This window comes from Chrysemys picta, chromosome 12, assembly GCF_011386835.1.
Source record: "Chrysemys picta bellii isolate R12L10 chromosome 12, ASM1138683v2, whole genome shotgun sequence".
NCBI lineage: Eukaryota > Metazoa > Chordata > Testudines > Emydidae > Chrysemys > Chrysemys picta.
In genome coordinates, this window is record NC_088802.1 from 39,515,461 (window position 1) to 39,541,042 (window position 25,582).

The window sequence follows — 25,582 nt, forward strand, 5'->3', positions numbered from 1 at the left end:
CTTGACAGTGCAGGGAGTGGGGCCCTTCTGTTCCTGGGTCCTCGTGGGAGGGGGATTATTGCCAGCTCCTCCCCCTTCCCCCAACCAGAAAGAGACCTGGAAATATTTGCGTTATTCCAGCAGCATCTGTGCTCAGCAAAACTCCTTGAGTTCCTGGCCCTGGGTTCTCCTACAGGGCAGCATAGCGAATCCGCAAGCAGATCAGTCCGGGATTGCTAGGCACTCTTTGTCTGCGGGGTAGTGACTGTCAGGACCCTGTCCCCAGCACCTGCTAGCACCAGGGGGGCTGAATCAGGTGTGGCCATGGGATCTGTGTGTTTGGCGCTCATCCAGTGGTGTGTAAAGTATTAGCTTCCAGTTCGCTCCTCCATTGTGGAAGAGTTGGGGACTGAGCCCAGATCTTTGAGTCCCAGGGCCAGGCCAACGTCATGCTTCTTTTCTTCTGGGAAATGTGGCAGGCTGTGCTTTTAGGGTGTGGAGAACAAGGGGATTGCCATTGCCTGGAAACAGCTGCATTGAGTCACTATCACTGGCCACGGCTGGAGACTGGACCTCTTATGCGCGCGGGAGGGCAGGGGACATACTCGGTAGGGTTCGACCTCTTCTTCAGCAAAGTGAGAAGCGATTGGCTCCACTTGTTGACTTGTCCGGGCTTCTGTAGGTAGGGCTGGGGAGGCTGGAAAAATGGAGGTGTCTGAACCTGGCCGGCTGCCATCTCACATCCTCTGGCAGCTTTTTGGGGAGTTCAGAGATGATTGCTCTCAGTTCTGAGTGTATGGAGGTGGTGTGGGTTTTTTTGGTTCAGCTCCGCGCTGCACTCTGTTGTTATCTGCTAAGGGAAGATCCTCAGGCTGGATTTTTCCTGTCTTTTCTTACTCTGTTTATGTAGGTTTTTAGTCTGAAGTGCATGCCTGACATAATAGAGAAGGCTGTGACTCTCCAAGCACAAGAACAGGAGTACTTGTGGCACCTTAGAGACTAACAAATTTATTTGAGCATAAGCTTTCGTGGGCATAGAATGGAACATATATTGAGGAGATATATATAGATCAGGAAAAGGTGGGAGTTGTCTTACCAACTCTGCGGATACAGACTAACACGGCTGCTACTCTGAAACGAAGCACAAGCAGGGCTTGCCCTTTGCTTCTCTTGAATGCCAGCACAGCTTGGAGATAGCTGTGAGATGCCCATAGCTAGAGCTGCCGGAGGAAGCTTCTTTCGTGAACTGGGTTAGAATTTCTACTGCCTGTTACAGCATCGTTACTTTGTGGCAGCCTGAGCCTCTGGAGAGCGTACGAAAGAGAAGGAGTATCTCCTCCTCCAACCCTTGTGGAGCGCAGAAGAGTTTTGAGGGATGCCTTTGAACTGAGGGCTCTGGGCATATGCCCAATGTGCTGACTTTTCAGGAGAGCACAAAGGACTAGCCTAGTCAAGTCTGGACTCTTGCCAGAAAGGCATGTAGGCCAGAGACAGGCAATGACAAGGCAAAGGGACTAATCTGGAATGGGCCTGGAGAATACAGGTGTGATTTTAAGATCAGGGGGATTGTTCTTCCTAAAAATGGTGCGAGTTCTCGAAAAGCAACATTTTCCCTCCAGAAGCACTGGGACTTAAAAGCCAGCCATGGTCCAAAGAAACTGAGCTTCGCACAGTGGGCTGTAGAAAACCAAGAAATAGCAGGGCCCTAGGGATGGGTCATGGCTTTGGGTCTGTCTGTCTAGATACTTCTGGGGCCTCTGTAGCCATAGTTTCACAGCACTTCACAGACCCTCATGAATTGAGTCTTGTATCCCCTGCAGTGAAGCAGGGACATATCTTCATTCCCATTTTGTAGTGGAGGAAACTGAGGCACAGCATGTCTTGCTTCAGGTCACATACAGCTGGGAATTGAACCTGAGTCCTAGTTCAGTGCTTCAACCACAAGATCATCTTTCCCCTCCTGTGAAAATCAGGGGCATGTCCTCCCCAGTGTGGCCACCCCTTCCCCGCAATCTTTTACCCTGCAGGACTCCAGTCTCTGCAGCAGCACACTGGGGGTGTGTGTGTGTGTGTGTGTGTGTGTGTGAGAGAGGGGGGGGGAATACAATCTCATAACAAAGTAAGTGCTGGTGGAAGTTTGGAGTGAGTGAAGCTGCCCGACTGCTCAATCAGTTTTCCACTCTTTGTTTCATCTAGTGCGTGTATAACTACCCTTCAGGGACTTGCACTCACATCCCTGCTGAAGTACGCTCAGGCTCTGATTTAATTACAGTCCTCCCCTTTCACCCACCCCAACTGCATTTAAATCTGTCTGCAGCCTGAAGTAATCCTCCACTCAGAGAACAAACTGAAGACGGTAAAGGCCCTGCGATGAGCCTGAAGGCTGTTAGTTGCAGAACGTGAATGTTCCCCCCCAGACAAGGAGCTGCCCCCCAGTGGGAGAATTTTCATGCCAGTGTGGGTGTTCCCAAAAGGGCAGCCCCTGTCCGTGTAGTGAGAAGCAGAGCGAAAGCTGTGGATGCATCTGGCCAAGAGTCCTGGCATTGCCCTGAGCTGGGATCCAGGTTAATGGTTCACAGCTTAATTAGCTGTCGCGACTCTGCGGCGGCATCCCAAGCAGGGACCCTGGTAGTGCCAGTTCCAGTTATTCTCTTAACCCTGTCGATAGTGAGCCTAGTGTTTGACTTCTGGGCGGGCATCTCAGCCTGACCTGGCCCAGGGCCAAAGTGAAAGATCTGGCCAAAAAAGTCACAAGTGACACAGACCCCAGATCCTCCGGAAGCTGGAACCCTCTTTGTTCTTGCAAACTGCAGGCCTGTCAGCCCTGCAAAAAATGTTCCCTTTGGCCATCCCTGTCTGGTTCCTCTCCTAGTGTCTTTCGCTGGCTTGGGCCTGACACTTTACCTAAGGCTAAGTCTACACTACCCGCCTGAATCGGCGGGTAGAAATCGACCTCTTGGGGATCGATTTATTGCGTCCCGTTGGGACGCGACAATCAATCCCCGAATCGACGCTCTTACTCCACCAGCGGAGGTGGGAGTAAGCGCCGTCGACGGGAAGCTGCAGAGGTCGATTTTGCCGCCGTCCCTACAGCGGGGTAAGTCGGCTGCGATACGTCGAATTCAGCTACGCTATTCGCGTAGCTGAATTTGCGTATCTTAAATTGACCCCCCCCCGTAGTGAAGACCTGCCCTAAAACTACAGAGTAGCAGAAGGGAGCGAAGTGCTGCTTGGCATGAGGGGATGCTATTCCTTCCTCTCCTCCTTCGCCCCCCGGTGCAAGTGTAACACACTGGTTGTGAGTGTTCTGGGCATGTGCACAGGGAATAGGAGTCGTTACAGCCCCCAGCCTGGGCTCTTTAGCTCAAGCCGTAGCAGCTTGGGGGGCTTCCCGATTCAATCCCAGGGCGTGGACCAAGAAGGTGGCCGTCACTCAAACATGAGTCCCTGCTCAGGGTGTGGGGATGCCCTGGCGTAGTGCAGGTTTGCGCCTGGGAGCATTGCCACTTCTCGTGAGCCAGCGTGGTGGGGTTGCAATGCCGCTGCTGAGGGGCGTGGGCATCCTTTCACAAAGCACGTCATCAGGAGGAGGAATGTGAGTTGTTGCAGTGCCGTTTGATGGACACCAGCAACCAAACCAGAGCATCAGCTAGAGTGGGGAAACCCCTGTCCCCTGTGATGAGGTTGGGGGTAAAAGTGGCTCTGCCATGCTCCTGTGGGCAGTGCCACAGGTGGTGGGGAGGAAACAATCTGATTTGAATTGGGCGGCAGCACGGCCATCTATAAGCATTGGTGGGCTAACAGGTATGGCGTGGGATACTTTAATCCCCAGTATGTGATTGGCAGAGACGTTGTCTCTTTTAATAAGCAGAGAAATCTTTTCTCCCCCCTTCCCCACATTGTTTGGAGTCTGATTTGCCAAGACTTGTGCAGGACCAGCACAGTCGCACTCCTGAGTTCAGAGGTTTTGGCAGGTCCTCTGAAGAGTTCCTCCTCTCACAGCAAGCTCAGCCCTGCACTGTGCCAGTACCCCCCCAGCCTCACCCCCGTCAGATAGCTCCATCAGCATCTTAGATTGCCCAGCACTAGCACAAAACTAAACAACCCCCCCAGGCCCAGCCAGCTCCACAGTGCCCTTAGGGGCCTGGACTGCAGCTAGCTCAGCTTTCAGTAATGTCAACTAAATACATATGTGCAGTATGGTATGGAGACACTCTTCCAGCATTTGAACTACATAACATGACCACGTGCTGCTTGCTTTTCAGTATGGGGATCAACCTGAATCTGTCCTAATGTCAGGTTACACTAGAGAACCCATCCCTGGAGTATCCAACTGCTGACTGCAGTATTCACGAAGATGGGGACAGTGGGGAGAAGTGGGGGGGTTCTCACCAGTATTAAGTATTACTCAAGGTGGGTTAGTTCAGGGCACTAGTAATGTAATAATACTTTGCACGTATCACAGGGCCTCTCAAAACACTGAGCAAACATTATCTGCTGAAGTAATGTCCCTTAGAGAGAAAGAGCGAGAGAAAAAGAAGAGGTCCATTCGTGAAGTACAGCCATATCTAGGGTGGAATACAACTGTTGTTGAATGACACATGAACAAAGGTGTGTCTTCACTAGAAGTTCATGGAGTTGAGTTAGCAGACATGATGCTGAGTACAACTTATCTTTCTCCACTCTTGCCATCAGTTGTGGTCAGCATCAGCTCCAAACATGGGATTTCCTAATGAACACATGACCCAAATGGGGAATGAGACCATAATCACTTGAAACTGTAATGTAAGGAGGCAGAATGTAATTACCAGAGTTAGCATCTGATCAGGACGCTAAGGCTAGCACCTTTGCTCCAGCAAAAAAATGCAAAATAAGTTCCAGTTGTCACCAATGGTTAGATCCTTGGCTTTACAATCTATCCCAAAGACTTCATCTCCAGCAGCGCAGTGACACCCTGCTGGGCCATCGGATCGGCACCGACTTACCGGGACAAGTGTTGCTTACTGACTCACCCGCTTCTTCTTGTACCTGGGTGGGCCTTGGCAGTCTCCCATCCTAGCCTAGTCCTGCAGAGCTCGTGAAATCTGACAGCATCAGAGCGCAAAAGTAGTGTGGCTTCGGGCTGCCAACATACTAGAGTGGCTTCTTGTGTAGTTTGCTACTTGGCAGAGAAGAGCTCCTTTTATTAAAAAAGAAAACAAGAACCAATCAGAACGTGTAACTCACAAAAGTAATAGCTTTTACAATCCAATGCAATAGAGCTGGCTAGAAGCAGGCATTACGTGGGAAGGTAATTTATAACAGCTGACAATGCACCTCGATTCTAACTGGCAGTACTTTCTCCTTTTCCAGTCCCGCCCCCAGCTCTGCCAGTGCAGCTCTATCCCGCCCTACATCAATCCCTGATATTCCAGTCATGGTCTTCACTTGAGCAAGGTCCACCAGTTGTACCTGACCTCTGTGGTGGTTTTCAGGGTCAGTGGGAGCTAAAAAAAAGGCTGCCAGGTCATGTTGACAAAGCACCCAAGTAGAAATGGATCCCAGGGCTTTCCAGAGGCCAGAGTCTTGTGGGCTCATCCAGCCCAACTTCTTCCCTAAAATCCAGTTCAGCAAGTGTCTGGAATCTCATAGGGACACATGGCTGGGGTATGCATGCTAAGCCACTCGGTGCACACATTCTTCCTGCATGCTGCATGAGGGAAGCAGCTGCTGCTTGAATGCTGCAGACGCTGAGTATCAGCCATTATGCTAATATTAGAGAGCAGTATGCCAGAGGGGTGGCTGTGGTGTTATGTGGAGAATGTGACTTGAACTCAGTATGGTGCAAAGCCGGGGAGAGGAAGTGCACAAGATCTTCATAACATTTCATTTGGGTACAAACTGACTCGATCAAGAGCATGGGCTGGATGCCATGTGCATTTGGGCCCATGGGATGGGCTCTGATCCATCTAGGATCATGAAGCATGGAGTGGGGCCTACTTAGGGCTTGTCTACACTTACCGGCGTATCGACGCTGTCATGATCGATGTATCAGCGATCGACTTAGCGGGTCTAGTGAAGATCTGCTAAATTGACCGCCAATCGCTCTCCCGTTGACTCCTGTACTCCATCTGATCGAGAAGAGTAAGGGGAATTGACGGGAGAGCGTCTCCCGTTGACATCGCGTAGTGTGGCCCCCACAGTAAGTAGATCTAAGCTATGTCGATTTGAGTTACGCTATTCATGTAACTCAAATTGCGTAGCTAAGATCAACTTTTTCCTTTAGTGTAGACAAGACCTAACTAAAGTCCCCACATACTGAAGCAGTTCTATTATTCCAGCTTCTTTTGCACACATTCAGGGAAGTAGATGCTAGAAAATCTTTCAAGGTGCATCTCAGAGCATCTACAAATCTTGGGTGGGAGGCTTGGCAGGTAGGTATCCCTGCCCCCGATCTTTTGATTTCCTAGAGTATCCAACAAATCAGAGTGAGATGGGCCCCTTCTTGCACTCCTGATGCCGTACACACATGCCTGACACTAACAAAGACCTCTTCCCCAGCTGTTTGAGGAAGCTTAATGCTCAGATTGACCGGTTAGATTTTATATAATCCTCAAATGAGACCTCTGAGGGTTGTCTCTGTCCTCCACCTTCCCCTTAACAGTCTTCTTGAATCCAAGGCAAAAAGATGGTGTAAAATGGAAGCGCTTCCCCCAAAATAACAAACATTTTGGGAAGTGAAGTGGCTGTTTGAGCAAAGGGAAGAGGAGGTGGCTCGTGGAATGCCTGATGTTTTAGCACAACTGAGCTGGTCAGTAAGAATGGAAGAAATCACATACCTACCTGCTTAGTTTTTGGATTTTTATCTTTGTCCTGCCAATATTTTTCTTTGGGAGCAAAGCGCATCAAACTGGAGGAGGTGGAGAGCTGAGCTGTGGGGCGACTGCTTGTCTTGATTTCATTAATTTTGTAGTGAGGTGAGTGGGGATATGAATCTGGATCACTGGTTCCTCCAGCCCAGTATCCTGTCTTCTGACAGTGGCTAGTGCCAGGTACTTCAGAGGGAATGAACAGAACAGGCAATTATCGAGTGATCTGTCCTGTTGTCCATTCTCATCTTATGGCAGTCAGAGGCTAGGGACACCCAGAGCATGAGGTTGAATCCCTGACCATCTTGGCTAATAGGTCCATCAATGACTATTTTCCATGAACTTAGCTAATACTTTTTTGATCCCTGTTATAGTTTTGGCCTTTGCAACTTCCCCTGGCAATGAATTCCACAGGCTGACTGTGCGTTGTGTGAAGAAGTGCTTCCTTTTGTTTGTTTAAAACTTGCTGCCTATTAATTTCATTGTGTGACCCCTAGTTCTTGTGTTGTATGAAGAAGTAAATAACACTTCCTTATTCACTTTCTCCCCAATGTTCATGGTTTTATAGACCTCTTGTCATATCCCCCTTTTAGTAGTCTCTTTTCCAAGCTGAAAAGTCCCAATCTTTTTAATCTCTCCTTATATGGAAGCTGTTCCATACCCTTACTCATTTTCGTTGCCCTTCTCTGTACCTTTCCCTATTCTAATGTATCTTTTTTGAGATGAGGTGACCAGATTTGCCTGCGGTATTCGAATGGTGGGCATACCATGGTTAGAATGTTCCTAAGAACAGCCTTTCTCATCAGATTTCTAGCACTGTCTGCCTCTAATTAGGCCAGAATTACCACAGAAACCATCTGTCATGGTACTTCAGCAGTTCTGCTTTCAGCTGGCATCAAGGGCAGCAGAGGTGTCTGTGAGGACAGGGCGGGTACCTTTCTGCATCTCACAAGAGCCTCTGCTCAGGTTTGTTTGAGTTTTGGGTAAGGGTCTCATGGCTTTTCTTACTCTGTCGAGGTTGGTTTGCCAATCTCTAGTCTCCGACAGATGTGGAAGCAGCTGGTCACTACAGTAGCCTATGGACATCAACCTCTAGTAATAGTCATAGAAGCTGGGGGTGGCACAGGTGACTAATAGTCCTGGGCATGCAGGTTCCTGGAATTTTCCCGTTTGTAAAGTTAATTCACTTGGAATAAGTAAGTTGGGGGCGGGGAGGAGGAAAGAAAAGGGTTTCTGTGCCTGTGGGAGCTAGACTCTGGTGACAGCCCTGGCCTTGTCCCTAGTTAGGAAGTGGGATCGTCCAAGGGTCTCTGGTTGTGGCAGCCTATGCAGTAGCCTACACTACAAAGCACGGATTGTTCTGTGGCACCATGCTAGGCCCTGGAGCTTCCAGTGCTGCAGACATGGCGAAATCCCAGCATCTTTGGGTGAGGTCAGCAATGGGAGAACTCTAAGAACGGTTTTGCACTAGCACAGGAGAAGCGTTTGGGAGTGGGGGGGATGGGAAAAGGCCTATGGCTGCACATCCCAGCCCAGAATGTGCAGGTGGTTGGGCAATGCAAACGGGCCGAGGCCAGAAGTGAGGAGTATCTTTGGAGCCCGCACTGTGAGTGCCCCCTGCCGTCCGAGGCCCCTGCGGCCCCTCATTTGGAGTCCCCCCAAAGGGCCTGGTATGCTGCCCTCTGAAGTCTGCTCTTCCATTTTATTCTCTGCTCTTTGCCCTTAGGTGGCTTATTTGACCTCCAGACCCCCTTGTGGGTAGAGTGCGGTGGAAGCAGCTTGTTTTGTCTTGTCCCAGGCTAGGAACCGCTGCTCCTTTCAGCCTGGCAAGTGTCAGCAAAACCGCAGTTGTTAAAGGGATGTGAAGCCTTGGTGTGGCCTGGCCTGGCTGTGTCATCTGGGCTCTGCTTTCCTGCTTCCCTTTATTTATTCTCTGGTTCCCCCTCTGCGCCCCTGTAGGGTACATGGCCCATTTTCCTGGGAGTGGGACCAAGGGCAGCAGCAGCAGCCAAACCCTGGGTTCGGGACATACTGTAAATTCAGAGACAATAATGGAGACATCAGATCCCAGCTTCACTCCAAATATTTACATTACTAGCTCTACTATTTAAATGAGGAGACAGGGCGCTTGCAGCTGGCCCAGCCCTACAGCTATCAGCTGTGCTTTCCCTCCCTCCCCCCCCCCCCCCGCCTCTGTCCCCACCCCCCTCTTCCTGCAGGAGCAAACCCCAGACAGCACTTTCTCCACTGTTAGAGAGATGAGGGGGAGATCGAGCCCAGTCTCTTGGCGGTTGGGTGACGTGAAAAGAGTGGATGGGCCCATGTCTGGTTCGCAGTGGGAGCGCATTCGTATTGCTGATAGTGGGGACAGTGCTGGTAGAGAGGCCTAGGCCTGGCTGGTTTTGTCCCTGAGCTGCTGTGCCTCATCCTTCCACTCAGTGCTGGGGCACGCTGCTGCGCTGCGTGTCTGCCACCTTTCCTTTCACAATCGCTGCAGCCCATTAGCCCCACTGCCTCACCCACGTCGCCACCCCCGGGCAGATGCTGGCAGAGTTTAGGGTCTGGTTGCTCCGCAGTTGTCTTTCACCAGCGCACTCTAGCACTCCCTTTTTCCTTCCTTTGTACGTGAAGGACAGCACTGAGGAAGAGGAAAGGGACCTTGGGCGAGGAAGAGGTTTATTGTTATCCCTGACGTGGTCCGAAAAGCTGCCCCTGGATTAATGAAAGCTCTCAGTGCTTCGCAGCTGTGACTCAGGCGTTCGCTGTGATTGCTTTTCCAAAGTCGTTGGCCGGCGCTCAGGGCTGATTGTCCCAGCAGTACATGCAATGAGTTCTGGGTGTCCTGGGCTCTCGCCGGACCAAAGCTCCCACTGACCGCTAACTATAATTACTAAGGCGACCTTTCTCTTCAACAGAGAGGGAACATTTCCTTTTCTACTCTTAATGTATTTCTCTGTAAGGGCTTGACTTCACTGTAGTGCTAGCTTGCGTGCTGTCCCTGACCTGTCCACACGCAGAAATCTGTAGCTCATGTTAAGTGGGGCTTTAAACTCTAAATAGCGGGCCTCTCTGGGGCATATGGGTTGAAGCTTGAGTGGCGATGGTTGAGCTAGTAATGCAGTGGGGAGGCAGCTACAGCTCGAGGTAAGACCGCAGTGAATTTTCATGGTGTTGGAACGTGTGTCCCTAGAGAACGGGGAGATTGGGGAAGTTTCCTCCACCAATGTGCCTGAAACCTGACCTGCAGGGACCACCCTCAAGGTGGGAGGGGAGTTCTGTCTCCATGGCTCTTTCAGTTCTTGCCACCTCTGCTCCCCTTGCCGGTGCAGACACCATTGGCTCAGGCGGAGGAGTGAGGAACATGGATTTCTGGCAAATGGGCCATTACAACCCCTATCCCTGGTGATAATGCTGGAGATGGGCCTGGGTTATGTGTTTTATAGTGTTTTGAGTCTGACCCTCTAGTTCCAAACTGGCCTCAATCTGTAATAATGATCCAAATGCCACTGAAGCTGGTGGGAGAGAGGGGCTTGGAATCCAGATTTTGCAGCTTGGTCCCTTTTCCATGTGACAGGGATATGGCAATAAACCAAAGGACCCCTCTGGGGAAGTTCAGAAAGAGCATTATAGATTCCGGGAAATCAGGCCTGGTGGCATCTAAATTCCAGGGCAAAGGATGTTGGGAGAGCATCTGCCACGCAACCAACAGAGTGGTGGATAAGCGCCACCTCCGTTTGCACAGAAAATATTAACTTGAGTAGCCACCATGGCCACGCCACTCCTTGATCCTGGTGACTTGCGCAGCATTCAGCCTGATCCGGCTGCAGGGGAGGCATAGCGAGGGCTTGCAGAGACAGAGAAGGCAAACTGGATGAAACCTGCAAAGATCATTTGAGAGAGAAACTAGCACTGGAGAAAGGGATTGTTGCAAGTATCGGAATTCCCTGCTGGGAGCCCATCGCTTGTATATATTTATTTTAATTGCTAATGGAAAAGTACATTTTGAGCAAGGGAGAAAGGGCCATTTTAGATCTTGGATTGATCATTCTTTTGAAGCAACTTTTAGTTCATCAGATGTTTCAAGCAGTAGTGTCCCAGGGAGGGGAAATGGGAAAGGGATGAGGGTTGGGAGGAGAGAGAGAAAGGGAAAGAATCCCTCCCAGTACTACTTGGCAGCAGCTGCCTCCTTGCAGCGCTGATCTTTCCCCTGCCCTGTCGAAGCCAGTGCTGCTTGGGATATTAAGAGTGACTGATCGGCCGCTCCTTTGCTTTCGCTCTTCTTTCCCCCTTCCTCCCTCCTTGGTTTCCTGGGTTGTTGTTTAAGGAGAGTGGCATGATGGTGTGTTTATAGTGCTGTCAAATTCTGGGCAGCTTGTGTACATGTCACGACTGCTAGGAACAAGCTGCCTCTGAAGAGCATGGCCTCCTGTGGAGCCAGTGTGGGGAGGCAGAGGGCTGGTAAAGACGCTGGCAGGCTTTCCCCAGTTGTCTCCTCTTTCGCTGCAGTTGATCTGAATCTTCACCTCTTCTCCAGACTGGAGCTCACCTGTGAGATGAGTTTGGCGGTCTCATTAGAGTCCCCATGGGACACTTGTCCAGACCTCAAAGTGGCAATTCTTCAACAAAAAAACTTCAAAAACAGACTCCAATGTGAAGCTGCAGAACTGGAATTAATTTGCAAACTAGATACCATCAGATTAAGCCTGAATAAAGACTGGTTGGGTCATTACAAAACCTAAACTTAGTTTCCCCAATACTAATTTCTCCCTACTGTTACTCGTTACTCACACCTTCTTGTCAACTGTCTGTAATGGCAAAAAGAAGAACAGGAGGACTTGTGGCACCTTAGAGACTAACAAATTTATTAGAGCATAAGCTTTCGTGGACTATAGCCCACTTCTTCGGATGTGGGCTATAGTCCACGAAAGCTTATGCTCTAATAAATTTGTTAGTCTCTAAGGTGCCACAAGTCCTCCTGTTCTTCTTTTTGCGGATACAGACTAACACGGCTGCTACTCTGAAACCTGTCTGTAATGGGCCACTCTCTTACCACTTCAAAAGTTATTTTTCCTCCCTTGGTATCCTGCTGTTAATTGATTTATCTCGTTAGACTGACCTCACACTTGGTAAAGCAACCCCCATCCTTTCATGTATTTATACCTGCTCCTGTATTTTTTACTTCATGCATCTGATGAAATGGGTTCTAGCCCACGAAAGCTTATGCCCAAATACATTTGTTAGTCTCTAAGGTGCCACAAGGACTCCTTGTTTTTTTTGCTGATACAGATTAACACGGCTACCACTGAAACCTGTCACAAAAATACTAGTTGATTCTGTAGGATTGGCTCTTATTGCGCAGGAGAGGATTAGACCTGGAATAGCGTAAGGCAGGGGTTCTCAAACTGGGGGTTGGGACCCCTCAGGGGGTCGCAAGGTTATTACATGGGGGGTCACGAGCTGTCAGCCTCCACCCCAAACCGCGCTTTGCCTCCAGCATTTATAATGGTGTTAAATATATAAAAAAGTGTTTTTAATTTATTAGGTGGGTCGCACTCAGAGGCTTGCTATGTGAGAGGGGTCACCAGTACAAAAGTTTGAGAACCACTGGTGTAAGGTATAGCAGGGCAAGATTGGGGGGCATTGCCAAAGTTGTGAGGGGTCTCAGGGCAGGACTGAGGGGCAGTGCTCTGTGCATGTGAGCGGGGTCCCCAGGATCGGAATAGCCAGCAGGCCCAAAGGGCACCGGCAGAACTGTGAGGTGGAAGAACTTGTACAGCTCCGCGCTATATTTGGCTCCAGACAGATCTGTTAAACCCTCCCTCTTCCCAAGCTTGCTCAAAGCTGCTTGGTGGCACTTCTCCCTGTTAGGACACGTTGTCAAACAAAGATTTAGTAATTTAAACTATTGAAGGTGATGAAATCTCCTTTCCAGAACCTGGCATTAATCCCCCGTCGCTCCATGCTCAGCCACCCACCGCAAGTGGTCTTGACATTTCTTTTGCTCCCACGCCTTCCCCTCAGGATACGTGACTCGCATCAGAGATGGCATCTGTCAGCAGAGTCTGCCTCTGATGTGACAGGGGACCTTTAGCTTCATTAGACAAGGGAGACAGGCTATAGCTACACTCGAGAGCGTACAGCATTGGTGCAGCTGCGCCGCTGTACGCTCTCGAGTGTAGCTGCTCTAAGCCGACAGGAGAGAGCTCTCCCGTCCACTTAATTAACCGACCCCCAATGAACGGTAGTAGCAACTCGTCCACTGACCAAGCACTGCCCACGCCGGTGCTTAGGTCGGTGTAACTTATGTTGCTCAGGGGAGTGGCTTATTGGCACCTCTGAGCGACCTACGTTATACCAACGTAAGCCGTAAGGTAGACATAGCTCAAGCCATGCTGGACAGTCCAGAGCAATGGTTGCTCTCAACCCTTTGTGGCTGTTTCCCCACGTGTGCCCAGCACTGCATTGCCAAAATAGGAGTTGATGCTGTCTGCGTGATGTACAACAGCGGTCATGATGCAGGTGACCAAGGTTGCAGACGAGGTTAAAAAAATAATCTCTGGAAAAACAGCATTGTCCCCAAGGAAGAAACAGAATGAAAATCTCCAGCACAATTGTGGTATTTTCTGCGGCAGGGAGAAGGGTGGCTTAAGTCAATCAGCCAAATCTTCAAATGCATCTTAATTTACAAAGACAAGTGAAAATTGGGTAATCCCTTTCCCTTCCTAGAGAATTGTTGTCTCAAAAGACATCTCCAAAATTTAGCCGCCTTCTACCCCTGACTTTCTAGGATATAACTTTGGAGATCTTTAGTACCCTCAATCCAAGGATCTCAAAGCACTTTAGTGAACTAAGGGCTAGTCTTCACTTACCGGCTGGTCCGGAGGCACGCAATCGATGTTCTGGGATCGGTTTATCGCGTCTGGTTAAGACGCGATAAATCGATCCCGGATCGATCCCGGAAGTGCCCACAATCGGCGCCGGTACTCCAGCTCTCCGAGAGGAGTACACGGCGTCGACGGGGGGAGACTTCCGGCCGCGTCTGGACCCCGGTAAGTCCGGACTAAGGTACTTCGAATTCAGCTACGTTATTAACGTAGCTGAATTTGCGTACCTTAGTCCGAAGTCCGGACTAAGTGGGGACCAGCCCTAAGCCTCACAATCCCTCTGTGAGGGAGGGAAATATCACAATCCCATTGTACTGATAGGGAAACTGAGGCATGGATAAGGGAAGTGACTTGACCAAGGTCCCCCAGCAAGTTGATGTCAAAGCTGGGAATAGAATCCAAGGGGCTGATTTTTTCTGTTGCCTTACACCAGTACAAAATAGGTGTAAAGTGCTCCCATTCTTATTTGGTAGCATTTTGTCCAGGTGAAACGACTTTCCCCAGATGAGAATTGAGCCCAAAGCCTTTTTGTCTATCCAGTACAGTAACAGACAAGGTCTGAATTTGACTTAATCTGGGAGCTGTTTGTTGCTGTTCTTAATACTTGAACTCCTCTGCTTTTCCACATTCAAATGGGCATCTGGTAAAATGATGCAATGGTTCCTAGTGGCTGAGTGTACCACATGGACTATTACAGGTAATCATCATAATTTAAATGAACACATGCGGAAGGGACGTTGCTTGGAGATGTTTGGTTTAGATGAGATTTCTGCGATTTCATTTACTGCCACCTTTTCTCTTTTTCTGTTTACATGCTGTCAGCGACCCCCACTTTACAATGGTCCTAACGTTAATCTGCCCATCACCTTAAACTGTTGTACGTAACGCGTGTGTCCGCCTGGGAACTACACTGAAGCCATTTCAGCTCTGTTCTGACACTCGGTAAAAGGCATTATAAAGCGTGTGCGCTAACTGAGGGCTTGGCTGCACAGCAAGCGACTGTGCTGCAGTAGTGTCCGGACGGGACGTTGCTTGGTGGCAAGCGGATGCCCTGTTGATTCACAGTGCGAGTTCCTGTGCAGTAACTTGCTGCGCAGACAAGCCCTAAGAGTCATGTGACCATCCCAAATGCATGCTGCTTGATGCTATTATACCACACCAAGCCCTTGTGTCATGTGGACGTGCCGCAGCAAGGCTGGCTGAGCAGGAGAGTGATGTGGTCTCCTCATCCAAGCACAAGAGTAGGATCCAGGAATTCCTGAGTTCTATTCTTCTCTCTCATGCTGATTCACTTGGTCTCTTTGGGAAAGTTGCTGAACTCCTCTGCCTCCATTTCCCTCTCCGTAAATTGAGGATCATAATATCTCCTGGGGGTGCTTTGATGATCAGTCAGTGAACGTTTGCAAGGCAGTGTACCTAAGTGTTATGGTGACCGTCGACCATTTGTAACTCGTTTTTTAGCGTACATGTCAGGTCCAGACTAGATGTTCTGTGCAAGCGTAACCCATGGTGAGCGTCTGTTCCAGGTTCCCTTCTGTGTCCCAGCCATAAAAGCTGTGACTTTGTTACCGCACTCTCTAGGGAGATTAGCACAAGCTGTAGCAGTTTATGCTTTTAGCTCTGGAAGTCCCCAGTTCAATCCCTGGGCTGTCTACCAAGATGGCAGCCATCACACAAGTATAACTCCTAGTATCGTTGGAAGGAAGCTGTGAATGACCTGCATGCACATTATTAACATATCTAATATTCCTATACTCTTTCCATAGCCCTTTACTTCACCTGGCACTAAAATGCAGCCACCTCTGGCATAGATCTTGGCCGCTGTTTACAAGTACAGCAACCCCACACAACAGTTTAGGATTGGAAGTGCAGAAGAATGTCATGTCCATTTGAATGTAGGGGGGGTCAGTGAAGTGTAAGAATGTAATTATTCAAGCTGGAATATGGCCAGAAAACTGGGGCTAACATCCTGCCATTCTGGTAACAAGTGTCCTGGGATATTTAATGACCACGAATGGGTCGGATCTCAGTTCTATGGCTCACTGAAAGACGGCACCTACAAAAAAGCTCCCTCTCCCTAGGAACCCCAGCTCACCATCTGGTAGCCCTTTAAAGAAAATCAGTGTTTTGGAATAATACTGTTGTATATTCTGAAATAAACAGTTTAACTGGCTCTGGCTTATTCCCATAAGAGTCTCATGTATCTAAAAATGCAATGAGAGCTTTCAGTGCTTAAGCAAGCAAACAAACATAACCCTGAGGTTACAGAAATCATGTGCGGGATGTTTAGTGGGAAGCTGCCGCCTCTGCTTTCAGCTCTGCAGTCTCTGCAGAGCCTGACCCAGGTTACAAAGCAGTTAGCATAGGTCCTGTAGGAAACGGCATCCCTTTCTGTTTGTTTACTTTGGTCTCCTTCGGTGCTTTGTGAACAGAGGTTTCCTTGTCCACGGCATCACCTCAGCTGGGACTTGGTGTCTTTTTGTTTACAATATATCCACAGATGTTCGCCTCCCCATTCCCCAGGTGTCACCCAGAGATTTTTGCCTCCACATCTAAAACAGGGTGTTTGATGTCGGACATTATTTCACGTAGCACAGAACAGATTGGGGGTGGGGGGAGCTCTCTCATGAAAACCCAGCAAAGATTTGTATTGCAGGCCAGGGGGAGGGCAGGAGCCAGTGAGCCCACTGATGTCAATGGGAATCTTTCCATCTACTTCAGTGAGTTTGGATCAGGCCCTACAGAGAGTCTTTCACTCTGGGAGAAAGGCACATGCTTTGCCCCCGACTTCGTTTTTGATGATTTGTCTGTTTTGCAAATGAGTGGGATTTTCCCAGAACTTTGTTGCTCAGCCCTATTTCCTCCTCTCTGTGTGACCCTCACGGGGAGATCCTAATTCTTAGCTTATGATTCCATGGTGTGTGATGACAGGCGTGCCCTGAGTTGTCGCAAAGTCAGCGTTACAATGACCTCGGTGCAGCAGTGGGAGGGGTGGACAGGCTGGGAGATGCACAAAAATGATTGTTCATCACTTAGGTTGCAGTGTGCACAGTTACGCTGGTGCACAGTCATAGAGCAGGACACGTTTCCTGTGCCAACGTAATACTCACAATCGCAGGGCCTGGTCCTGCCACCTCACATTACTGGGCGTGGTGCTTACAGGAGCCCCACAGTGTGAGTGTAGGTGGCAGAGTCAGGTTATATAGTGTCTACACTCCTCTGCCTCCTGGCGTTTGCAGGATCAAGCCTTAGGAGAGATCTGAGAAACATAGACAACAGTTCCATCGAGATGGGATGTGGAGTGATTAAAGCTGAGAACCGCCAGGTCGGAAGGCTTTGTGGAGGAAGTAGGTTTTAGAGAAGGATTTTTTTGGTGGGAGAGAGCATGAGCAGTGAAGGGAAATTATGAAACCGACAATACAAATCTGTTCCCTTACATATTTCAAAGCATTTTCCGAGGACCAAGGAACACATGCATACACACACGTTACCATTTACTGTATTAAAGGAAGCTGTGCCCCGACTTTCTGTTTGAACACGCGTTTCCTTATAGGAGCAAAGAGTTGCTGCATTTGTGTGTAGTAAACTAGGCTGATTACAGCAAGGTGCCTTGGAGAGAGACAGCTGCTTTTCCCCTGGGAATCCACACTGGGGGGATTCTTTTTTTCAGTATCATGATCGTTTTCACTCTGACCACCCAGTTACCCTCGCAGAGCCAGTCCCAGAGTGGGGGCCAGGATGGTAAGGTGAGGGTGAGGTTTCAGGTCGCTACCCCTTCCCCCCCCCCCCCCCCCCACAGGATAGTTTTGCTTGCTGAGCCCAGATGGGGGATCAAGATCAGGGCCAGCTCCAGGTTTTCTGCTGCCCCAAGCGGGGGGGGGAGGGGGGAGCCACGGCAGCGCAATCGTGCTGCTCCACTCTTCGGCAGCAATTCGGCGGCAGGTCCTTCGCTCCGAGAGGAACTGAGGGACCCGCCGCCGAAGACCCGGATGTGCTGCCCCAAAAGCGGTCGGAGTGCCGCCCCTTGGTACTGGCCACCCCAAGCACCTGCTTCTTTAGCTGGTGCCTGGAGCCGGCCCTGATCAAGATGGATCCCGTCCAAGGGTATTGCAAAGGACATGCCAATGTGCACTGCATTTGGCGCTCCTAGAAGCATTCTCTGCTGAAGCCCCTGCAGGCCTGATGATACACAGGGCAGAATCCAGCACTTAGACAGAGCTGGAGCTGCTCATGTTATCTTTTAAACTGGGTAAACAAAAACACACCAGAAAACAGAAACACCTTTTTCGTGGCTGTATGCTACTTGGCTTTATGCAGATGTTGCACTGTCAACACAAACACAGACAGCTTTTGGGGGGAGAAGGGGGAGAAAGAGATTCTATTATCTCTTCCTACTATCATGGACAGTCTGTCCTTGATAAAGTGAGCAAGCACAAGGCAGCCAGTCATCATACATCAGTATACTGCATCCTGTACAGGTAACAGCAGTAATGTACATTTACAAGTGTCTTTCATCCCAGAGGCTTTACAAAACGCATACAGGCATAAATACACCCAGCACTAATATGCAGCCACCTCTGGGGCAGAACTTGGCAGCAGTTTAACACACAATGATATTATGGAAACTGCCTAAGGTCTTCAGGGTGAGGCCCCGTGTGGAATAAGTGCAGAATATGCACTCCTGAGAGGTCAGTGCTGTTGATAATTGATTTGTGGTGCAGGGAGGTTTCTGCCCTGTCACAGGTAGGGAAGAAAAATATAATGGAATCTGCAGGGGAAAGGCAGAAATTTGGGTTGGTGGAATGTGCTGCTATTAGACCACTTATAAATGAACCCCTGTCTTGGGAAATGAAGGACTTGGGGGGGGGGGGGCTACATAGGGGGTAAGGACTAGATTTTTAAAGGGGAGTTAGGTGCCTAAATGCCTCTAAAAATCTGGCCCTACGAGTATTAGCCATGCAGTGGTGGGAGAACCATGCAACGAATCTGTAGACGCAGCCCCTTTGGTACTGTGTTGTGCTAGGCACCCAGGAGGACTAGCACCCAGGGCCTGCCTGCAGGGCTGATCTATGGCATTGGCCTTTATTTGGCTGTTATTGTTTTAATTAATAAGCCAACTTCCCTGCAGGAAGCCAGGAGGCGGGTCCTTTGGAACACGGGCTGTTTACTTCCCTTCTCTTGGCTCCGGGCTGCGCAGGCTATTTTTAAACTCTCCCATGGTTTTTTTTTTTTTTTTCTGGGATTGTTTTGCTTCCTGAGGTCTTTTTTTCCCCCTCTCTCTCTCTTGCCCTTTTCTTTGCTCAGCTGCTGTGTGCAGGGGTGTGGTGACGCTGAGCAGGAAAGAGCCAGAAAAAGAGGCAAGCAAAGCATCAGGGAAGCTGAGAAGGTGAAAGTTTGAGCGATGGGCTGACGCAGCCCTAAAGCCAAGGTGATCTCGGGCCCCATGATGCTTTAGATTAGAAGCATCTGCCCAAAGGAACGTGCTTCCGCTTGCAGGGCAGAAATGCAAGGCCCATTTGTCAAAGCCACTTTCCTTCCTTCACGCCAGGAGCATGGAATACTTGCCCTGCCCAAGACTAAAGTGGAGTTGGGGTGGGTCCCTCCTGCGCTGCTCAACAGTCTGTATCTGGCTTTCCAGCACAGTTTGTTCTGTGTCTTTGGAGTCGTCTTCTGCATTCCTGGGCTGGTTTGAAAACCTCTTCAGTCGGACCAACCAGCTCTCTGCTTTCATGACCCGGTATTCCTGCTTGTCTTTATGGAAGAGGCTTGCAGTGATTAATAGGGATGAAACCAATGGGGTTCTATAGAAACGTCTCTCAAAGCCTGTAGAATCCTTTTTGTGGGCCTACTTCAGAGCCCAGTAAGGTCAGCAGGAAGACACCCATTGACTTGGGTGGACTTGAATCGGGCCGTGTAGGAGTTCTGAGCAGTCCTATGGAATTCTGTGGTTGGGCTGTGAGGTTCTTTGGGCTGGTCCAAAGAGTAATTGTTTTCTGTTACATTCAGCTGGTCTTTTCAGACCACTGTCTGCCTAACCCTCACCCTTGGTCTGATCTTGGTTCAGTGGAGTTGGTTCTCTCTAGTTTCCAGGAACTTTCAGGGAGGTTTATGGTACAGAAAAATGAGTCTGCAAATCACCCCTTAGGACTGCACATATCGACTGGGTCCTGCAACAAACTGAGCACTCCGGCCCCGATCCAGCGGAGCACTGAAGTGCATGAGCGATGCCAACGGAAGTGCTGATTTTGGCATATGCTTTGCTGGATCATGGCTAGAAGAGTCAGAACCTTGGAGGATTGAGCCTGATAGGTCTGAACCTACAGCCCTTAGTCACACAGGTTGTTTGTTCCTCCTCATCCAAGTACTTCCATGGGAATACTCACCTGAGGGAAAGTTGCAGGTTCAGAGATTTTCAAGGCCAGAATAGACCATTGTTATCATCTACTCTGACCTCCTGTATATCGCAGGCCAGAGAACATCCCCCAGTAGTTAGTTATCAGGCCATGTTCCCCTCTACTTGCTTGTGGAACTCCCTTTGATGTCTCTGCGAAACTAGAGTATATCCCACGTGCCTTGTCCCAAATCCTAATCTAGTGAGTTTATGACAAACTATTGAATCCTTCTGTCAGCATTGCAGAGCTAGCATAATTGCACCGCAGCCTCTCATTGGCTGTGCTGGTCAACAGCTAAGTAACCATTGAAATTCTGATTCCAGAATCTTTAATTCCTGTGGTGCTGGTGATTTTCGTGCAGACTAAACTCTGCTGAAACATTGAGTCAGCTTCACAATCCACTCCCATGCGTGATTGGCAGTGCTGTTCGCATAGACGGCACGTTACCAGAAAAGGAACGTAAATCTTGCAGCCTGCTCATAGAGTGAGATCCACAAATGGAGTATTGCCTAAATAAAGAAACTTTCCAGTACTCATCAAAATGTTGCCATTTCCTTTGCTATCACATTTGTTGGGAGAACATTATTTACCTTGGAATGTCTGATCTTCCAGACGCATCTGTCTTTACATGAGCAGGCCGCTCGGTCCAAGGGAATAAGATGAGGTTGAAGCACTCAGAGATCATAGTGATGAGCATGGTTTAAAACTCCCAGCTCACAGAACTGCGGTAGGATCTGTCACAACAATGGCAGCGGGTAATGATGGTGTCCTCATCTGACCTACTTCCACCCTATCCCCACAGCAGTCTTGTGTAGAGAGGGTGGTGCAGTGAGCAGTTCAGATTTGAATCATACTTTCTGCTTTCCCATTCTCTGTTGTGCCTTCATCCAAAACTCAGACTGACCCTGAATCAATCTTTTATAAAATAGAGATTGGGGGGGAAAGGGGTTAATCATTAGAGGCACAAAACAGGAAAGAAAATGGCAGAAAAACTGGTGCCCTTTGGCTCTCCAGCTCAGCACTGGAGACTTGAAGGCTTTGGATAGTTTGGAAAAGCTCTTGGAGTCTGGACCTTTATTTTTAATTACTGTTCGGAATAGGACATTGATGATTTCATCAAGAATTAACTGCTGAGCATCAGTAATGTGCTTGGTGGTGGCGTACAAGGCCTGGCTAGCAAGACAGAGTCTGCCTGAAAGAGCACACACGAGAAGCTAAGCCTGGGGCTAACACTTGCTTGGCTGCCCCATAGGGGCTTAAGGAAGGCAGGGCACAAGAACCTCTCCCCATTCTCCTTAGCAGTAGCCAGGTGCGGTTGCAGACCATGTGTTTTTCCTGGAGTGTCCTGTAAGTGTACGACACCCCTGAGTGACCGATGAGGGAGCCTATGGTAGAATCCTTCCTAGATTCCTCCCTGAGGCAATGCGACTCTGCACCACCTCTAATATGCACCTGGGCCTATATAGTAGTGTACAGCTCACAGCTGCTCTCATCATAGAAATGTAGGGCTGGAAGGGATATTGAGAGGTCAGCAAGTCCAGCCCCCTGCACTGAGGCAGGACCAAGTAAACCTAGACCATCCCTGACAGGTGGTTTGTCTTAAAAACCTCCAATGATGGGGATTCCACAGTCTCCGTTGGAAGCCTGTTCCAGAGCTTAACTACCCTTGGAGTTAGAAAGATTCCCTAATCTCTACCCTAAATCTCCCTTGCTGCAAATAGAGCCTATTACTTTTTGTCCTGCCTTCAGGGGACACTGAGAACAATTGAGCCCTACCTCTTTGTAACAGCCCTTTGCAGATTTGAAGACTATTATCAGCTCCCCCCTTCCCCCTTCTTCTTTTCTCCAGACTGAACAGGCCCAGTGTTTTTTAACAATACATGTGGTTTTCTGTGGTGGGCTTCCTGGAAGAAATGGCTCACCAGAGGGATTTGAATGAGGAGAGGGGTGGAGTCTGGTGTACTGGGACTGGCTAGTCAGTCAGAGTTTAAAACCAGGAGGGACTACTGATCATCTAGTCTGACCTTGTGCACGTCCTGCTGCAGGCCACTAAACACCACCCCCACACCAAGCCAGCACCCAGAATTCAACCACAGCACTACAGCCCTTAGAAGACTAAAAACGGTTATATGCCACTGGTAGAGAACAGGCCAAATGCTCTCTGTCAACCTCAGGCAACCAATTATTTAGGAAAAAAGAACAAGAGTACTTGTGGCACCTTAGACTAACAAATTTATTTGAGCATAAGCTTTCGTGGGCTACAGCCCACTTCATCGGATGCATGTAGTGGAAAATACAGTAGGAAGATATATATATATATACACAGAGAACATGAAACAATGGGTGTTACCATACACACTATAAGGAGAGTGATCAGTTAAGGTGAGCTATTATCAGCAGGAGAGAAAAAGAACTGTTTGTAGTGGTAATGAAAATGTTCCATTTCCAGCAATTTACAAGAAGGTGTGAGGAACTGTGGGGGGTGGGGTGGGGGGAGAAGCATGGGGAAATAGTTTTACTTTGTGTAATGGCCCATCCACTCCCAGTCTTTATTCAAGCCTAATTTAATGGTGTCCAATTTGCAAATTAATTCCAATTCAGCAGTCTCTCGTTGGAGTCTGTTTTTGAAATTTTTTTATTTAGGCTTAGCATTGGTATCCTCGATAGATTGTTTACTCTCTTATAAGAGATAAAAGAGGGGTGGGAAAATTTTTGACTTCAACTATGGAGCTGCCAACCTGAAAAGGTTGAGACCCACTGCTCCGGAGTATTAAATTCCTCCCCTTTCTTCCCTCTGCCTTCATTACAAGGATTCTTTTGCCCCAGCAGAGATAATTCACTCTGGGTTCGGAATGGGGCAGGGGATAGCCTGATCCAGTATAGCCAACCCTTCTGGTCCATCTGTCCAATATCACGCCTCCAGAAGTAGCCTAGCATATCTGAGAGATGCTGCCTAGCATGTCCCCTTTCATTCCCAGATCACAGGGGCCTATAACAAAGGTGGATGTCGTTAGCTCCACTTTATGGGTTGAATAAGTGAGGCACAAAGAGATCATAGCGAATCTGTGCTCTGGAAGTAGCGCCTAGTCTCCTGACTCCCAGCCCTTCTCTGCTGGACTGCACTTGCCCCTCAAAGTTAGGCAACAAATCCTATAATGCCTCCAGCCAAACCCCACAGGGGCCTTCCTGAATCCCACAGGCCTTCAGCTTACACCCTGAAGCCCGACATTTAGTAGCTTCCTCCCATTGTTCCTCACCTCAAGTCCATGCTGCCAGCCTGGGAGATGGTGTTCTTCCTCACGGCACTGCATACAAAACACACAATCCTTTCCCAGCCCTTCTGAGGTTTGCTTGCTGCTTAATTGCAAGACCCCTGGTGGGACGTTCTTGTGCTGAGCTGATCAGTCGCAAGGCACGGGCTGCTGGTGGAAAGACCTGCCTGTGGCAGGCGTCTAATGCACAGCAGTGGGGCTCGGCTCTGTCGCTCTGGTTAATGGCATCACTGGGGGACAGTGGCTGCTTCGTTTATGGGAAGAATGCTGGGAGGGAGCCAGGCACTGCTGGGGTGCTCCAGGGCTGCATGGCACACCCCATGTGTGCTCATAGCTCTGTCAGTGCGGGGAGTGGGCGGGGGCGCAGAGGCAGCAGCAGCTTTCATGACAAAAGTGGTCATATTGCAGCTGAGTGTCCATTTCAGTCCCAGTCTCATGAACACAGGCTTGGAAATTTTAGCAAGAGGCTCCCGTGAGACCCCCTCCAGTTCATCAGTGGAACCAGGACCAGGCAAAATGAAGGGAAACCGACATCTTTCAAGGTTTTAGTTAGGATTTGCTGCTTCTAATTTCCCCAGTGTAAATGGCCCTGATGATTCTCTTTCCTCTGAGTCCATATTGAGTCAGTGCCCGGCATAGTGCTGGACGACACCATGCTGCTGCATGGGTTGCCTTTCCCAGGAGAGGTAAAACCAGGCCACTTGTGGGTCTGGAAGATACAGGTACAGGGGCTTTAACCATTGCTAAATGCCAGGGCAGAGGATATTCTGCCAACCTCGCCCCCTTTCCCCCTGAAGATTCGATTGGACGAGTCTTTTGTGCGGCATGCCCTGAAGTGTTGCTGTGTTGTGTTAAACAGCTGCCGTAGTCCACCCCAGCACGGTCTGCATTTGAGCGGTGGATGAAGCAATCTAGCTCATCTGATCTTGATTTACATGGCCTGCCATCATAGTATCTGAGCACTTTGGGGTAGAGGGTGCTAGAAGAGGCTGGGTATTGTTGCTTTGTGATTGTGATTGGAGTCGGTGCCGGTCTGGGGATTTCGTGTGGATGCTGTGGTCTGTACCTCAGTGCTTCGGAAACCCTCCTTCCGTATTGCACAGTTGGTTCTTGAGAGCAATAAAGACTTGATGCTTTCTGAATGGTAGTTCCAACTGAAGAGGCACTTCACCTCTTTCATGAGGTAATACCTCTCATTGCATGGCACATAGAGTATGCAAACAACTGTTTATCTTAGTTGGCGGTAATGCATGAACCGGGCAGGTTAAGTGCAATGTTCAAATAACAGAGCAGGGTTCCCAGCCTGCAGTGGAGTTGCTGTACTGATGCAGGAGTCAGTGTGATGCTGTAGAGAGCTTGGTAGGGCAGGGACTGGCTAGACTGTGTTTGTACAGTGCCTGGAGATGCTATTGGAATAAAAATGCTAACGGAGCAGCCCATAGTTAACTGTCACTTCAGGGTAGGGAAAAGTGATATTTAATGAGCTCTTGCTTCTCTTTGAGTAGCATGTCTGGTTAGGTATCTTTCCCTGTTAGACTGCAGCACACTCCCTCTCTCACCCCTCCCCCCCTTTTTCTCCCCCAATAACTAAGGCTCCTACCTAAAATTCTTGATCCTGGCTTCTTCAGAACTGCATCTGTCAACGTCCGTCTGGGGCCCCGTTCGCTGCACTGTCTGTGTATCACGCAGGCCTTCATGCACTTAGCCTCTCAACGGCTTTGAAATTGTCTTGTTGGCCAGGTTGAAGGATCGTGATTCCTGTGCTGCAGCGAAGGGAATGGAGGCGCTGAGAGTTTGTCTCTTGCCCACGATCACACACGGAGCCTGTAGCAGACTTCAGAATTGAACCTGATCTTATGAGTCCCTGTCCAGTGCCTTAAAACTACAAGACTGATTGGCCTTCCCCCCCTTCATGGCTGCTCTGGCTGGGGGAGAGGTGTCTGTGGATTCTTCAGCTGCTGAATACTGCCTTCCTTGTGGTGCCCCATGCATGGCTACTGGGAGAGGCTGCCAGTGGCAGTCTGGTCCCCAGGCCACTGTTGCTTCCCACCAATCCCTCTCAGGGAGTGCACACGGTTGAGGCTTGTGGGAGGGGGAATGTATCCTGTGGACTGCTGAGTAAGAGGGTTCTCCAGAGAGAGTGACTCTCTCCCTACACCCTGGCGAGGGTATAGTGCAAAGCATCCAAGTGAGAGCCCTGGGGCTCC

At 49.4% G+C, this 25,582-nt stretch overlaps 1 protein-coding gene across 6 annotated transcripts in view; it reads left to right on the plus strand.

The window, feature by feature from the left end:
• SEPTIN9 (septin 9) overlaps window positions 1–25,582 on the plus strand; it is a 253,554-nt gene that overhangs the window by 107,342 nt on the left and 120,630 nt on the right. The gene's annotated exons all lie outside the window — the stretch shown is intronic.